This window comes from Glycine max, chromosome 18 (assembly GCF_000004515.6).
Source record: "Glycine max cultivar Williams 82 chromosome 18, Glycine_max_v4.0, whole genome shotgun sequence".
Taxonomy (NCBI): Eukaryota; Viridiplantae; Streptophyta; class Magnoliopsida; order Fabales; family Fabaceae; genus Glycine; species Glycine max.
The window spans coordinates 46,817,390-46,837,303 of record NC_038254.2 but is presented as its reverse complement, the minus strand read 5'-3'; the positions used below and the strand labels follow the sequence as shown (position 1 = coordinate 46,837,303).

The 19,914-nt window shown below is 26.3% G+C and overlaps 1 pseudogene; it reads left to right on the top strand.

Moving 5' to 3' along the window:
* Window positions 1-5,704: 5,704 nt before the first annotated feature.
* LOC100797762 (uncharacterized) lies at window positions 5,705-8,918 on the top strand (annotated as a pseudogene).
* The last annotated feature ends 10,996 nt before the right edge of the window (window positions 8,919-19,914 follow it).

Below are 19,914 nucleotides of genomic sequence, written 5' to 3'. Positions count from 1 at the left end.
GCCCCTCAAAGATTCTTCCAAATCATATCGTCTGGATTTATAGGTTTATATTTTGTACGAAAACACTAAGATTCATTTTATTATATATATATATATAATATATATATATAAAATGGTTAAATCTACTTCATTCATCAAAATTATGGCTTGAGAATAAATATCTCCAAACCTTTTATCAAAGAGTTCTATAAAAGTATATATATATATATATATATATATATATATATATATATATATATATATATATATATATATATATATATATATATCAACTTTATGTTTTATTAAAACTTTATATATTGTTAATTTAAGAAATTGGAATATTAATAAAAAACTTATGAGTTTAATGCTTATTATGTATTAATAGTGTAAAACTTTTTATACTAGTATAGCCTTTCTCTCAAAACTTCAACTGCTAAAAGAAAAATGTTATTATTGAAACTTTAAATGGTCTTTAACATTTGAACATATTTTTCTTAATGTTTAAATATGATTCATGAATTTAATAATTTTTTTTATATTTCATACTTATAAATTTTAATTACATAATGTAAAACATAAGTATACCCTTACTCTGTAAAACCTAATATAGCTTAATATATATTTTCTAAAAGAGATATATTGTTAACTAAAAAATACTAAAAAGGAAAAAAATAAATTGATCGATCATTTTTCATAGTACATTATAAAATAAATATTATAATTATTATTTAAAAAGGGTAAAAGAGGAATGCAATAATTGATTAAAAATAAAATTGTTTGCATTTAATAGAATATAACTAAATATAGCTCCAATAGAATGAATAATAAAAGAATCTATTTACATAATAAAATAATAAGATTAATTATCACGTGCTATTGTCCTATATAATCAAACCTTCTTTTTATATGTACATGCTTCATAAAATTGTTATGATTAGGAGTGTTAAGGTAAGATCTTCTTCACTTTAGTGATGTCTTACATACTCTCTTTACACTTTTAAAAAAAAGTTATTTTTATTGTTTGCTGGCTTGAATTGAGATAACAAAAATTGAGGAAATTTTTTAATTAGAATAGAATTTCATGTCTTGTTAATTAAATATTTATTATGATTTGCACACATTTTTTTATATCTTGCACTTGTAATTGATTGCATAGTTTCAACGTTTTAAATATATCACAATTAATAAATAAAATATTTTATTTATCATTTCGATCACATGATTATTGATTATTGTAATTTATAAAAAATATCCCATAAAAAGTAATAAATTAAGGTATTATACAAAATAAAAATTCATATAAGATTTAATGATTTAATTAAACCAAATATACATTCAAGGTAATTTTATTAATTTTTTTAAATAATTCTGTCAAATTTTCTATATATAATTTTTTGTTGGAAAGTAATTAAAACTGAAAAAGGAGAAAAATATCACAAGTTGATGAAAATTTTGTTTGATTTAATTAACCTAAAAAATGGTAGTATGTCTTTTATTGAATAAATTTTGAAATTAAATATACTTAATAAATCAATTAATTATCAATTAAACTTTATTAATGCAGTCAAATATTTCTAATTAAAACAATCAAATATTAAATATATGAACAAAATTTCATAAACTATAATTAGCATGAACATTTAATCGTTTGTTTATATTTGGTATTAATCTTTTATTCTAACTGTATACATTAAAATAATTTTTATTATATATTACTATACAAATAATTATTTTTGAAACTTAAAATTTTTTAACTAAATTTTTTAACATGGTGGAAACAAAAATTAAGGGATAAATAATAATACACATTTAGGTTTATATATTAAAAAACACAATTTGATTAACAAACAAAAATTGAATTTACAAAATATAAAATTACTAATTCTCAATTCCTAATCTTATAAAATAGAAGATTTTTTTAGAGACCTATAAAATGGAAGATAAACACTACTTTAGTTGTGTCTCTTACATACATGCCTCTTATAAAAGGAAAAAATAAATTAAATATATGGATTTAATTTTTGCTCGGATCCTTATTTAAAACACGAAGTTGAACAATCTTTTCATTTTTCATCTATAAGACAAACATGCGTAGATGAAACACAGCATGAAGAATGAAATTCCATAAATAACATAGAATAAGAAACATGACTTTATATGGTCCATGAGAATTAATCATTTTAAACATCATGATATGTTGTCTTAAGCAAATCAAAGGAAATAAATTGAAGAAAATAGTCATATGGGAGACCTTCAATTTTAATATGTTGGTATATATAAGCATAGAAAGAGCTCCTGCAAGAAGAACACTCAAAACCTTAATTGACTCAAATTAAAATATATTGACAATTAATTAATTATCATTTCAATTAATTGTCCTTTTATATTTTTTTAAAATATTTAAACAAATTGTGATATGAATTTAAAACTTTTCAAACTATAAATAAATTTATAATATATAATATTCAGCAAATATCTAGAATAAATTAATGTTGATTTAAATTATTTTATTGGACAATCAATTAAAATTGTGATGTGTATATTTCATAAAAGTAAAATAAATTATTAAATTAGCAAATTGATTTAAATTTTACTTGTGTGAATCAATTAAAATTATCCTTAATCATTATTATTAATGGAATTGCTTAAACTTCACAATGTATGTTTTATCATAGAACAAATTACTATATTTTAAAATATATTTGTAATTAGATATTTTTCACATTTTTACAACAAAAAATATATCATATTAATTTACATGGTTCTTATTTTTATTATACAAAATTAAAAAAATATATATAAAATCTGAATATTCCAATTTATATGTTTCTTATATACTACAATTAATTTAAGATTTTATTAAAAATAAAATAAAATATATATAAAATATATATTAATTGAATTATTTAGAGAGAATAAATAAGGAGGTATCACGTGACATTACTCCATTGAATAAAACTTCATATATATATATATATATATATATATAAAATAAAAGTTAAAAGAACCAACTTAAATTTGAAACAAATTAAAAATTATGACTAGACAAAGGTTTGTCTTTTGTATACATTAGATTCGATATAGTGAAAAAATACATTATTAAAATACAAAAAATAAATCACTCAAACAATGCATGCCAAATTGTCCCTCATTGTTAACCTTATAAATAACTTGTCTGGTCCAGTTATAATTACCTAATATATAAAATATGAAAAGTAACTAAGAAAGTGCAATGTATATTACTTTAAGCTGATATAAATATATTAGTTTAAAATTTTAATTGCGGAGTTGCTAATAATAATAATAATTAGTAGTAGTTAAATAAGAGATGAAAACAGGAGAAAAAAATATGAGAACATGACACATGTACTATAAGGTCTAATCCTAAGAAGTTACACTCATATCTATTTAAAAAGAAATAATTCATTTTTAAAGGAAAAAACGTAAAAATATATTATACCTTTAATAAATATATTTACTTCCATTAAAAATGTATTTACTATTATATTGATTAATAAATATATTAGTTACATTGATTTCAAATTGATAAGATTTACTTTTCTGGTTATATATATATATATATATATATATATATATATATATATATATATATATATATATATATATATAATTTATTTGTTAATCATAACTTAATATTTTAATGTTGACTTAATTTTGCACGTTAAGTTAACATTATATATGAATTGTGCTAATATTTATATTAAAATATTTGATGTTTTAATTAACTCAAATCTCAATCATAATAAGATACTTTTTATATGTTAATTTATTTTTTAAATTTTAAAATATTATATCCACAATTTGATATATTATTTTTTTCTAATTTTTTTCATTCTTTTAAAAATATATTACTAACAATTAATGTAAAAATATGTTCTTGGTTCTTCTATTTTCAGCTTGGCAAAATTTAGTTTTAGTATAAGTCTCTTTCCTTTAATACAAATGGTCTATTTTAATGTCTATATTACTTTTATGCAAATCACTATTTAGTATATTTCAAATATATTTAATACCTTTGTAAATAAATATATTTCTAAAAATGAACATAAAAATATGTTTTTTGTTCGATGTACTTTTAGTTTGGCAAACTTTGGTGTTAGTGTTAGCTCCTTTCCTTTAATACAGATGGTCGATTTTAAAATTTGAGAATCAAGATAGTTGATTTGAAAATATAGGAATTGAAATTAAAAATTAAATTTGTTTAAAAATATAAGTATTATATTATTTTATAATTTTTAATTAGATAATATTTTATTAAAATTCATTATTAGATTCAAAGTTTCTTTAACATAGATCACATATGCAAAATATCTTATTAATCAAAATTATTTTTTACCTTATTTATATAGATTAAAATCAACATAAGATAAACATTTTAAAATATACTAAACATCTTAGTAATATTTCAAAATTGACATTAATTACTTTTTTGTTATTGTTTAATTTTGATAAAAACTTGACACGTACAAACGATCTTAGTCATATGTAAATATAATTCAATAGTTGGATCAATAAAAATCACATTTTATATCAAATTACGGAATAATTGTTAAAGCTACATCGATTTAATTTGATCTCTCTCATATATATATATATATATATATATATATATATATATATATATATATATATAAGTCAATCTCTTTTTTTATAAGTGTTTAATAAAATTAGTTATTAAAGTAGCTAAAAAATGTAAAATGACAAAAAAAATCATGATTTATTTAGAAATGGTAACTAGAAAGTTGGATATATATTGGTAATAACAACAAAAAGAACTATAAATTAAAAGCTAATGTTTTAAAAAATATTACTTCAAATAGCCTTTTAAAAAACACTAAAAACTACTAAAAAGAATTTGTTTACCAAATAGTTAAGGGTAAATAGCCATTTTTTATCCTTGAATGTCTAGAGCGCTAACAAATTCGTCCCCAAAAAATAGAAATTTAAATTTCAGTCCCTGAAAGTGAAAAAAGTGAGACAAATTCATCCATCCGTTAACTTTCGTTCGTTATCGTTAATGAAAGAGTTTATGTGACACAAAAGAACGTAAATGTAACAAAAATGATTGCCAACATGACTGCTATATAGATTGGATCACAATGCCAGTAAGTAAATATAATTTAATGGTTAAATAGTCATTTTCATTCCTGAATGTGTAGAGCGCTACGCTAACAAATTCGTACCTGAAAGATAAAAATTCAAATTTTAGTTTCCGAAAGTGAAAAAAATGCAACAAATTTATCCATCCGTTACCATTAATAAAAGAGTCTATATGGCACAGAGGGACTAAAATGTCATGATTGTCAACATAACTGCTTCGATTAAAATGTTAGTAAGTTTCAAATTTGTAAATAATTTATACATGAAAAAAAACGATGCATGCATTAATGACAATTGGCTTTAAAAAATCTTTCACCCAAAATTAAAAAAGAAACAATTCTTGCGTGAAGAGTATTTTGCTAATCATAATAAATCCTAACTATATCAGAATAATAATAATTTAAATTCCAATCATATGATTACCAAAAAGAAATTCTAAAAATATCCAAATAATTAAATGCGTATACTATTTGTCTGGGTTGTTATGATTTTATTTTCCTTTAATTTCTCTAATTTATAATTTTTCTTATATTTAATCAATTATTGCATTGATTATATCAATAGCTGTTGTTGTTATTATCGTTATTATTTCCTATGTCACACTCCTTTATCAACGCAATCTCGTGGGAGCATTTCTGTGCTCACACAGCACCTTTGTTTGTGTTGTTGGCAGGGTCACTGTCTCTGCCTTCTTCCCCCACCTGTACTCTCCGTCTCATCATTCACTCCCTTTCTCTCTCTCCATTCCCAGTAGTAAAAGGATGCGACTTTCCTCGCCCCGTTCCAAAACTTGAAACTTTTGGAACTTTGCATTAATGGGGATCAAGGGAATGCTCACCTAATCCAGTTTATAAGTTCTTTAACCCCAACCAAGTACCCCCTTTTTTAAAAATATTTATTAATTATATATATATTTACTTTTCTTACGGTACACAAACCCCAACGCTCCAAATTTTGAGGCATTTCATGTTTTCTGTCTCAACCTGAGAAAACGTTATTTTTGTTGTTTCTTTGTTTTCCTCTTGTGGGTTGAAATATGTCCGCTTTGCAGATGTCCCATGTTGATTTGGAGCAAGGGAATGGGAATCATCGCCGGTCGGTTGTTGGAAGTGATGTGAGTGGTGAAGGGAGCTTGTGCTTCTCTGATGTTGATGATGGTTCTTGCTATTCCCGTTTCTACTCAACAAACGGTGGTTCATATGATGATTACAGCTTTGCTTGTGTTTCTGATGCTGAGGTTGGGGGTGTTCCACATTCTGGGAGAGCTTCTTCTGCTTCTGAGTGTTCTGTGGAGGTGGAAGCTAGAAGTGGGGTTCCTGAGATCAAGGTGCATTTGGCTAAAGTAGAAAAGGATTGTAGGATTTGTCACATGGGTTTGGAGAGTGATAGAGTTTGGTGCCCCCATTGAATTGGGATGTTCTTGTAAGGATGATTTGGCTGCTGCTCACAAGCACTGTGCTGAGGCCTGGTTCAAGATTAAGGGAAATAGGTGAATATGAAACTGAAAACCCTTCTCTTTCCCTACTACTTTTTGTTAGTGAGATATGATTTTTCTTATGCTAAATTTTGGAGCTTTATGAGAAACTTTAGATACCATTTTGTTGATTCATGGCATTGATAATTGGAACTTGTCAACTTGTTGTGTCTTAGTGCTGCTTGAAAGATTTGCAATTACTCGCAATTCACAAATTTTTGTTTCTGGAAGGGTTTGATGTTAATGATTAGAGAGTAGGAGAGTAATTGAAGTGTATGACTTGGAATTTAAGTTGTGATTGTTTCATTGAGTGATGAATGTTAGGCTGAAGAAGATGGTGGGGAAGTATTTGGAAGCATATTTTAGAAGGTGTAAAGAACAAAATTGCAGGGGGGGGGGAGGCTCAATTATTTTTCCAAGAAAGGGGAAAGTTATAGAAGATTAAATTATTTAAAGAAGATGATGGAGAAAAAAAGGCGTAAAGCATCAGCTAGTCCCACTGATTCGCTGGCTTGTCTACCTAAGCAGTGGGATTCTTTGTTGCTTTGTCCCTTTTCTGAAATTTAGGAATCTATATATTACTCTTCTTTCTTATTCTTTTTATCTCTTTCAAAGTGGAGATTTGACCCCTTCGGACTCCTATTCATGGATTCAAATATATTGGTAGATGCTAGTTAGTTGCTCACTGATGTGCCACCTAGAATATTTTAATCTACAAATTACTGGTCCCAGGTAATCTGTTCATGTATGATGTATAACGACAACTTTTAGATTGCATAATAGTTGTGACTTGTGAGTACCACAGGCTACTGAATTTTGGTACTTGGTACAAATGTTCAGATCCCTTGTTGCAGTTGTTTGAGGTTAAATAATTCCATACTTCATGTACTGATTCAGCAGTGTCATTTGCAGAAAATGGAAGTTAAAACCTTTATTCAATGGAAGAGTGCTAGTCCTTAATTTTAATTATATTCTTTAAATTCTTAATCAAAGTAAGGAAATAAGTTATTTGTGCTTTTATGATAACATGGTAGGGCATGCATTATTGATGGACTGGTGACCGTCCATGCTTCATTGTCAATTTAAAAGCAATTTATAGGGGCCATTTATTGAGGAAGGATCTATTGTTATGCCTGATGCAGACGCAAATCCATCCAAGTGCACTAATTCATGGCTAAATTAAAATCCAATAATGCAACAGAATCTGAATCTTTTCAATTTTGGAATCTTCTTTAATTGATGTGTTGATGCCTTGATTGGTGGCAAATATTTCATGATACCTTTTTTTCCTTAGTTGAGGCTTTAAAAACGTAACATGGTTCGTCAAAGGCAGTTGTGGACTTATAAAAAGGCAATTTGACACTTGTATATAGAGATTTGAGTTAGGCTAACTAGAGCTGAAAAGCTATAAAATCATGAATTATGATTGGATAACCCTTCTGCCACGACAACTTGGTATAAACAGTTATGTTGGTGGATGAGTATCTTTGTTAAATTTAAACTAAATTCATCTGTTTCAAGGGTGAGACAATATCTCCGCCCTTCAACAATGCTTATAATGTATAAGCAGAAAATGGTCAGGGTTTTGTTATATGATGTTTTAATTTCATGCATGTTAACAACTTAACAGTATGACCTTTTGTATTGGCGAGGCTTTGCTTGTTTGTTTGGAGCATCCAGTTTTGAAGTGGATCTTTATACAATTTTGCACTTTGATGTATGATTATGTATATATGATTGCAATGCACATTGGTTGGGGCATAAGTAGTAAGTGCAATCATGCTTTGTTGGAGTTGTCTTAACTCTTACTATGATAGTATAGTAGCAATTTTCCTGAACAGATTTCTCTTCAATTTTAAATTGTGTTTTTCTAATTATTTTTGTTTGCTCAAATTTTAACAGGACCTGTGAAATTTGCCATTCTGTTGCTCGGAATGTTTATGGAGGGCATGAGGAGTCGACTGAGCATTTGAGCGACGCTAACAATGCTATTACAGCAGCCACACTCTCTACACCTGCTCCTTCAGCAGAACCTCGAAGATTTTGGCACGGCCATCGCTTCCTGAATTTTCTGCTTGCTTGTATGGTTTTTGCATTTGTCATATCATGGCTTTTCCACTTTAATGTGCCATCATCCTAGAGTTTCCTGAGGCAGTTTCATTTATAATTTAATTCTGGGTAAGGAGAAAAAGATGAAAAGAAAAGAGAGGAAAAAAAATCCCTCTAGAATCCATGGAGATACTTCCTTAGAGAATGAATCCTTCTAAAATTTGAGGCCTTATTGAATTTTATATAGGTAGCTGTATAACTTCTTTTCGTCCATGCAAACAGACATTCTCCATTTCCTGCTGTGCATTCGTCCTAAATTATTGTGCTTTACAAAGCTCTCTTATTCTGTCTTTCAGAGTCAATGTAATTTAGTACTAGAAAGTTTATTCAAATGTAAATTATATATATTATATACGTATTATATTGTACTGTTAGTTCATTGTCTTTTTGTGGGGTGATTTTTCTTGTTTATCTATAAATGATATTACTGAAAGCTGCTTTCTGAGTGTTTCTATTTGATTTGGTGGCTTTGCTTCTCTAATCAAGTCTAGGGTATATTTGTGCTTGTTAGATCAAAATAGTTGTTCATTAATTCACATGTAAAATACAAAATCCTTAATAGACCCCAAAAAGAAAATGAAACTGTACCATTTCATTGAATGGAATATCTTTTGTTTCCACAATGGCAGTGCTTTTGCCGTGTCCTAGACATTGTGTCTATCATTCTTCTAAAGTGACGTTTATCCGAACGTGTAAATTTCTATGGAAGTTGATGATTAAAATCTAAAGAAATATTTGATCGTAGTGGTTTTTTAGAAAACATATTTATTATAAAAAATTGTTTTAGCAGGTAGCATGTATTCATTGTAAAAAAAAAACAATTTTTTTTTTGTAATTCTTTGATAATTTTGAAAAAAAAAATTGTAAAATTTAGATGCTACTTTTTTAAACAAATGGTGTATCACACAAAATATCCATTTGTATTATCATTGCTTTGCGTCTATTCTAATGAACAAGTATTGGTCGTAGATATGCCTGCCACGTGCACCCATTCAACATTAAACACGTGTAAGGTCGTGTGGACCATGTGAAAAATACACTTATTGCTAAAGAATATCTAGAATATATCAACTATTGAATGAAGTGCTTATGTAATAAATGCCCAAATAAAAGCTTTCCTAATAGTAACACATTAGTTGAAGGGGTTCGGTTTACTACCCTTGACAAAACAACACCTTTCTATCCCCGGGCTTGTTAACGAGGTGTCCCATCCCAGTGCTATAGTGTTTTTTTGGGCCCCAATGTGGTCTAGTAATATCATTAAAAAGAGTAACAAAATTGGACCACTTTTTATTTAATTATTTATTTATTTGTGATATCTATGGGGCACATTTCTTCACCACAAGAAAGTTGAAATGAACCTGTGAGGTGAGGAGGATTCCAATGAATTAAGGTAAGATGAAGAACATTCTTAAAACCAGCAACCTAGTTGGGAATTCAATTAGCCATAGGACGGGTTAAACGGAAGGCTAGCTTAGAGCCTTTAAATCACAGTCGTGCCACGAACGGCAAGTAAAGCACTAACTTTTAAGTTTTAAAAAATATTAATATTTGTTAATTTACTAATAGTTAATAATATTTTCAAATAAAAACATTGTATATTCGGTAAATAATAATAGTTAATTTATGAGTAACTATATTCCCCTTTACTCAATTTTTTTATTTATTTTAACATTTGACTCCTTTGAAATAAAAAATTATATTAATTGATTGAAAAACTAATGGTTAAATTAAATGTGCAAGTATAATATAGTATATAATTATTAAAATATTTATCATTATTTTTTAATCAATAATTATAATGGCTCATTTTAATTCATAATGTAAACTCATACTCGAGAGAATAATATTCTGATCTCTAATCTCTCTTAACATTTTCCAAGGAAGAAAAGCTATTAAGCAACAATTCTTCCCTTATAAGGTTGTAATTGATAATTATAATGCCATTTTTTGTTTGTTTGTTTGGTTACGTGAATGTCTTCAATTGATTTCTTAGATGTTTGTATCATTTTTCAGTTTTGTGATACTATTTCTTTTATTAATGGGAAATTAAAAGACACAAACAGAAGAGACTAATGTCTCGTATGGTAAGACCCATCATTAGCCTAATACATGTCAAAAAGAAAGGATGGACAAGAGTCCATAATCTGCATTTCTTCATGAGGTGAGGATTCATACTTTGTAATCCCATCATCAACACGCATGTTACCCTGTCATAGACATGCTTGAAGGAAAGCTCCTAGACAAAATTTATAAATTGTGAATTCTACCATGAACCCTTACATATCACGTGGCTCACCGGTGAGGCAACAAATTTTAACCTACGTTAAAAGTGGTTCATGGGTGAGTAATATAGTTATTACCGTTGGATAGAATATAAAATATATGAACGGTATAGATTGCTATAGATTATGTTAATGTATACTCAGGAATCTATTCTATTACTATATAATAAAAATCTTCCCTTGTTACTATGCCACATGTCAGTTTCTTTTACAAAATTTTCTGTCTTTTTTAAAATGCATCTAAGTCATTTATTTGTCTTTTAATTGACCGGTCCAACTTGATTAACAAATATTTTTTTTCTCAATATTTTTATCTGAGTGTCTTCAATGTATCATGCTAATAATAATTTGGTCATCCATTATTTCATGCTAATAATAATTCCGTTCAGATAAAAAATAACTATATTATTTGATCATCTATAGTTTTAGACAAAAACAATTATTTTATTCCATAACAATTCCATGAGGACATTTCATGGGAGAAGCTTACTAACTGAAAATTTTTAAAACTAATATAATTACATTATTCTATAATACTTTTGGAACTGTATAAAAAAAATAAAAAATTGCTCTAATTTATTTTTAGTTTAACCTATATAAATATCAACCAGTATGGGAATTATTACTCATATCCATCCCACCTCACGCCACCACGTCTCAACCCGTGATTTCTATTCAAGCTCGTTTATCCACATGTTTGATGTTAACATTTATTTTATATTTCAACTTTATTATAAATTTTTAAATCTTTAAACGGAAAATAATAATTTAAATCCTTCATGAAAGAAAATTAGATGACATAATAGAATAATTATGATTATAATTGGAATAATTATAGAATAAATAGATTTTTTTTAAAAAAAACACAATCATTGAGAGGGGCAAATAACTTAATTTTGGTTAAATCTCAAAATTTAAATTTATATATGTCAAACTAGCATGTGTATATTACATTAATGAATTTAGAATATATAAACTTATTTAGATACTATTTTTAAAAACATCTTCAACATATATTCTTACACCCTGATGTTTCACGTAAGATTTGATCTTGTTAAGATATGTTGTTGGAGCAAGAATATTAATTTTCATCATGGAGATCTATCCTTCTAAAAGAACAAGCAAGATCTCTGTGGAGACCCAAGAAATAATATTTTAATATCTCTCTCCACAAAACTAAAAAAAACGATTAATTGTTTTAATTATTTTAAAATCAATTGTCAATAAAATATTAAAAGGTGGATCCATTGTGCGACTTACAAAAAGTGGTTTAAGATCACAAAGTTTGATCTTCTATTGGAGCAAAACATTGGAGAGATCTCTAGAGTGATGTGAAATGTTAGGTCCATCAAAAAGTTGATTAAGATCACAAAACTTGATCTTCTATTAGAGATGCTTTATGTCACAGTTTGAAACATGTGAATTACAAAACCAGCAAAAACACATTAACCAAGAAAAGAAAACCATCGACCAAAACAAACAACAAATCACAATAACTAGCACAATGATAGCCACCATGGCAACAACGGGAACAATTATCATTCTAGCATTTATCTAAAATGCATTGTTGTCATCTCCATTTGACCATGCAATGGAAAGTTGACAAGGATGGAGGAGGGAAGGGGTTCGAGTGTGTATCTGTTTCTTCCTTTGGACATGCGATTGAGGTGGTAGCAGTAGTAGTTGACAATGTTGCTACTGAGAACAAAATCATAATGAAGAGTGGCTTTTCTCGACATTGTGTCGATTTGAGTGGAGACAGGAAAATGCATGCTTAATTTATACGATATTTGAACGACTGAATAAGAGAGAAGCATCGCATGGTAATTTCATATAAGATATTGTAAATGAGGAAAGATTAATTATGTCGCATGATATATGTAACCAAAATATAAATTAACTAGTAGGTTACTTGTGCATCATGGGTTAATTTTTTTAATATTTGTTTTGCAATAACAATTAAATATATAGCATAATACATCATTAAATCAAACTCAAATATGAACACAATCACAATATTATATTCTATAAAAGGATAAAAAATAAACACAAATTTTGTATACACATACTTGCCCCCAACAACAAACCAAATTTTCTATTTTCTAACTACTATTATTACAAAGTCTATAAAAAAAGACCCCTAAAATACATAAAATGTCAAATACATATTTTTTTCACTTTACACCCACGCTATACTACAATCAATATCTTTTGTGCACTTGTGTGATGTTTTAGAATTATAAATTCATTGCATCCAAAAGCTCTTCAATACATAATGTAACTCAATTTTGTGAATTGCATTTGTAGTCTATTACTAAAATTGGCTCGTGACACTTGCATCGTTACTCATTGCATCTCGTAAAACTATTAGTAATATAAAGAAAAATAAAAAAATTAACCTTGAACTTTGAATAAAGAGAACATCAAGAAAAAGCATAATCAAGCATTGTGATGTTGGGATCAAAGGGAACATTAGAATGCAATGCATATGGCTTGAATTTGCAAATTCATTTTGGCATTCAAAATCGAATAATTGAATAACTTGAGTAGCCTTTGATAATGTAATTTAACAGAATTTGAGAGGCAAATACTGCAAATAAATCAAAAGACAATATGGAGATTCATAAAACAAAGGTGTTAAAAGGTTAGTAAATTAAATATCCAAGAAACGATACATAAATGAAGAAAAGATGCATTACTTGACTTCAAGCTGATATATACACTTAAATGCATGCATGAGTTTCAAATTCAAATTGTCACCAAAACAATGACTTAGTGAAATATAAAACATTTAACCGATAAAAATAACTATAAAAAGAAACTAAAAAATGTAAAAGTGTCTTTTGTTTCTCATATTCCAACATGACCCCTCTTGTTGGTAATGATTTCTACCTTGTCTTATTGACCCTAATGTTGGAGCATGCTCTACAATGTTAGATTGAGATGCAGTTGATAATGTGGCAATCTTGTGGAAGTCAGTGTAGCTAGCTTATTTGAAAAAGGAAAAAATGTTACAAAGAATTTAATTGAAAGAGGCAGGGGATGAAGAAAAAATGGCTAGTACCTCCGTGGGGTGCGGGTGGAGAAAACTCATTGAAACATAACACAAATATAGGAAGAAATGAATTGAATTGATAATTAAGGTTGTTGGGGAGAAAATGAAGCATCAAATGGAAAACAGAAGGGATAAGGTGGAAATCATTGAATCCAAAGTGAAAATTGAAGAATTAATTAAGAGGTTGAAGAAAATTGAATGGATAAGATAAGGTGAGACGATGAAAAGACAATAATACTAAAGAAGTTGAATAATACTGAACATTTATTTAAATAAATGCATACTAATGACCACGAATAATAAAGAGTTTTTCGTAGGCTAGAAAAAGAAGTTAAAGAGTCCAAAATAATTATTGAAAATAGTTGAATAAGAATAGACAATTATGCTGAAAATGACAAGCCATAAATAATTAAATGTTGGTAGAAAAATATGGAAAGACAAAAAGGTATGGGAAAAGGGAGTGAAGGTTTTGGAGGAAATTTTTTGCTATAGAAGTAAGAAATTTTATATATACTAGTTAAGTTATCCATGCAACGCACGAGATAAGAGTGTTTTTAATATTAAATCTAATTATTTAATTAAATTATATGTCTCGGAAAAATGGTTAAATACTAATGAATAAAAGAAATTAAAAAATAATTATGCATACAAGGTATAAGAGAACCATTGGAAACATTAAACTATAAAACAAATGCAATATAAGAAATATTATTCTATTGATATATGCCATAATTTATTGAAATGGTCATAAGAAATTTTATAACACACCTTGAAATCCATGAAAATAGTATAAAATAATAGTTAACTCAAACTTTCTCTATTGAGTTTGAAGTGAAATGAATAAAAAAGATGATAACCTACATTTTGTGTCTTGAACTTACAAAGGCATCGATTCGAAAATGTTTTATTTATATTTCTTTTTACACCATTCACATAATCATTACGATATTTGTAAAATAATTACAAAAACTAAAATTTTAAAATACCTAGGAACAACATTGAAACTTTGCTTGCACCTATCACGAAAAGGTTTATTCTCAACTTGTGAAACTTTTTTAGTTCATTTCGAGCACAAATCATAAAATCAATTGTTCTTTGTCTCGACTAATTAATATGATTTTTGTCTGCATCAAAGCATAACAAGTTTTTCGTAAAATATTTTTTTGAAAAAAAGATGAATGTTGTTCAAATATATATGAATTTAAATTGCAAACCCGAGTTCACTGGTATAAATCCGATATGAACATGTGATTAGTCTATAGCATGTCATCTAATTGAAGGCCTAGCCATTTCATTAACAACTTGAGTTAGTTGTGTTGGGTTTGCATTCATCTTGTGAAATTAAAAAATTATTTATTAAGGTAATTTAATTCTAAAATAGAATTGAAAAACATGGTAAAACATAGGTGAAAAAAAATAAAAATAATTCTCTTTGTATTCCTTAAATACACCAATATCAGGATTCATGAGTAGCTCTGTTCCAAAAATAAGCATGGAAAATACACATAGTTCTTGGACATACAATTAATTAAGAATTGTTATTACAGTTGATTACATTATATCAAAAACCTAAAATATAAAATTTTAAAATTTTAAATTTGTGTTACCCTTGAATTTGTTCAATTTGCATAATTACAATATGACAATGACATGATTGGCTGAATCCTCCTTATGTAAATGTTGTTGCATGGTGACAACATAATCTTTCCATAAATTGCAGCAAACAATATTGAACCTACAAAGGAAATAACCATTTTTTTTTATAGGAAATTCATGTAATGCATTATCATTTTGCTTTTTCCATCAAATCATATTTGATCATGTTGCGATACAATAGCAACTATAGGAACATCCTCTAAAGGTCAAAATTAAACAAAATTTTACCTATATGTGCCTCCAAGATTTGTAAGTAGTTTTTATAGAACATTTTTTTTTCTTTAATTACTGTTTGTGATATTACGATATTGTTCGTGTATGTTCTAATTTTAAATTATTTTGTGTTAATGAAGGAACATTATTTTAAATTATTTTGTTCATGTGTGTTCTGAATTTTTTTTATTTTGATTTTCTTTTTATATCTTACAATCCTCATTATAAATAGACAAACAATACATGTAGGAAAATTATATCATTTTTCATGATTTCATGATAGTTGATTATCGATTATAAAATATATAAAAAAAGAATAGAAAGTGAAGGAGCATCTTCTGAAGGAAAAAATCATTGTGCTTCCTGGATTTGTAAGTTTTTTTTTTTTTTTTTTATAATGAATTCATTTTTTAAATTTTATATTACTTTGATCATGTTATGATATTTTTCCGCCAGGTTCTAACTTTTCATTTATTTTCTATTGTTGAAGAAGTATGTTTAATTTCCTAATCACTTTTATAAACCATGGAAAAGTGATCTTCCGATCAGAGTTTGTAAAGACAAATTAAAATGGAACAAATATTGAAATTATTTTGCTTAAATTTTCGCACAATAGCTATTTTACTTGTTTGATTTTTTTTTAAAAGCATTATAATTTACAAAACGGTGCTTGAATAAAGTTCAACTATGTTGATAGAAAAGATTTCAACATCAAAGCAAAATAGTTGGATTTGATTGAGGTTAATTATCTGACTTCAAAGACTATCATATTCACTTATATGAATCATTTTGTTGGAAAAATTTCATGACCACACCTAATATAAAATGACAACTAAGAAGATAAAATCATAATTTGTATATCTGGATGTGATTATGAACCATGAATAACATGATAATATTTCTTTAATATATTGTTGTTAAAATTTGCCTATTTGTGTAATTTGTTTTAGAATTTGCCTACAAATATGGCTAAACAAATCATGAAAGATCGGACTCAATTATGGGCTGCAAATGACTTGAAGGAAAATAACACAATTAGATTTGATGTTTGATTTGGATGATCCTATTAAGATATATTTTTATGTTGTTTCTATTTAATAATTTTGTTAAAAAATGATCATATGCAATATTTACGTTGAGTATTTCATAATTTTATGAAGCGTTCCATCACATTTATTTTTTATGAAATTGTTCTTCTTTATTAAATATCTGATTATGAATATCATTCTTTTTTTTACTTCTAATAATGATGATTATTATTCATTTACTTCTTCAATTTGTGTTAAAATAATATTTTTTACAGTTAATTTCCATTTATAAAAAAATATTATTTTTTTTATTTAAAACGTCATAAATCATTTATATCTATTACTATAAAAAAATTAATTTTATCAGTTATTAAAAAATTGAAAAAAAATATTCAAACAAAAGTTTTAAATTATTAAATCACATAAAGAAAAAAAAATGAGTTTGCCAAAAAAAAATTAACCATTGACCAAAAAATATATTTTCTAGATATTAAATCTCTTAAAATTAATTTATAAATAGTTAAATTTCTTAAATAGTTAAATCTATTAAATCTCTAAACATTTTAGGAAAAAATAAATTAAATCATTTCTTAAATAAATGTACAATAGGTAAAATTATATTTTTGGTCCTCCAGTTTATCTCCAGTCTCGAATTTGATCCTCCAGTAATTTAATTTACGAGTTAGGTCCTCTTATTTTGTAAAATTATGTAATGTTGGTTTCCCAGTAGGGGTGGGAATAGACCAGGCCGACCTACAGGGACCTACGACCTGACCTACAAAAAGTCTGGCCTGAACTGACCTATTTAATTAAAAGGTTAGGTTTAGACTTTTTTAAAAACATATTAAATTAAATAGATCAAGCTTAGGCTTATAAGACTTTTAGGCTTATTAAAAAGTCTTATAAGCCTGATAGGCTGACCTATATTATTTATTGGATACCAATATATGATATTATTTTTTGGATACAATTATTTTTTTTTTGAAACTATCAGACTTTGATTATACTGCTCCATAACTTCTATTCCTATAATCAAGGACTTTAATTATAATTTAGGTGTGAGTCATGTGTCCTTTTATATTCCTCGTTATTTTGATTGACTTTCCTTAACTTTCTTATTACGTTCCTACTCCATAAAATATTAAATATTTTTTGTGAAGAAGACTTTTAAAAAAACTATCAGGTTAGGGCAGACTTTTAAAAAAACCAGGCCGAGTCAAAATAAAAGTCTTTATAGGCTATAGATCAGGCTCAAACCTAAAAGATTCATATCGTAGGCTAGGCTCGGGCCTTTCAAAGCCTGACCTGACCTTTTCCCACCCTATCTTCCAGGCCACAATTGGAAGTTGACAAAAAATAGGAGGACCCAATTCGTGAATTAAACTACTCGAAACCAAAACCAAATTCGAAACTGAAAATAAATTGGGTGACCAAAAATAGAATTTTACCGAAATGATATAATTTTTTTTTATAGAAATCCCGTGATTTAATGCACCTATAGTTATTCCTCATATTTTTTTTTAATCTTAATACGGTTGTTTTACATAATTCTCTTACGCCTTTACTTACCTAATTCTTACGGTTAATTTAATAATTTATTTATTTAAAACATTATAACTAATTGGTATCCATTAATATAAAATATTAATTTATCAAATATTTAAAAAATGAAAAAAAAATAAATCGTAAAAATTTAAAGCATTAAACCACAAAAAATGCTAAGAAAAATAAATTATTGACCATAAAATTTATTTTCTTAACAAAGATATTTGAGCGAACTTTAATTTATAAAATGTGATAATTAAATCTCTAAAAATTAATTATAAATAGTTAAGTTAATCTCATAATTTTTTTAATACCATGTGGATAACTTTATACCTATATCATGTTCAATAATTTTTTTCATAAATAGTTAAATTAATCCCGACATGTTTTTTTTCTAATAAAATCATAATTGTAGCAAATTTGATGGAAATCTAATTTATATTTTTTCTTAAATAAATGTACAATCAATGATATTAATGCATGAAATACATTTAATTTAATAAATGCAAGATAAATGATATTATAAACCTTTATTTTGTAAAAAGGCAATGACTCAGGTTATTTTGAGATTTTAATTATATTCCATTGATACCATTAATTAACAGTTATTGTCAACGAAATGTTATATTTTTTCAATAGTATTTATTCTATTTTGTTATATTTGTTCTATTATTTTCAATGCACATAATTTTTAAACAAAATTTTGAAAATGAAAAATATTTTCAAATTAAGGCAATCATTGTGATTGCATTACAGAATATGAAAAAAATAATCAAATTGATTTAAAATTAATTAGAATATATATATATATATATATATATATATATATATATATATATATATATATATATATATATATATATATATATATAAAGATATCTTATATCTTGTATCTATTAATGCACACATTTTTGTGTTCAAATTAATTACCTTAATTACGTTTAAATTGTCTTATTTAATATGGTCCATTAATTAAAATATTATTTTTACGGTTATAGTTTCTAAATAATCAAATTAATTAAAAATAATTTTAAAATGGATTTTTTTTTCAAAATAATAAAATTTTTGTGACTAGAATTCGTAAGATGAAATAAATTTAAATATGTCAGGAAAGAAAAAATTAATGTTATATAAAATAAATTATATTTTATAACATAGAATGTGAGCAATATGCATGTTTATTCACGTGTATAACAGAAGATAAAAAAAATTAGTATGTTATGATATTAATTTATTTTTGTAACATAGAAGATCACTTTTCTTAGAAAAAAAACATGACTCATGGTTTTTGAGTTTAATGGATTTGAAAGAGTTATAAATTTTTCTCTATTTAAATAAGATTGTCAAGTGATAAGCACAGTCTTGACCTTGAACACAACTGAACAATAACAATTCAAGTATGATAGTTCGTTGTCTTGGTTAATTTTTTCTTTATCCTCTCAAATA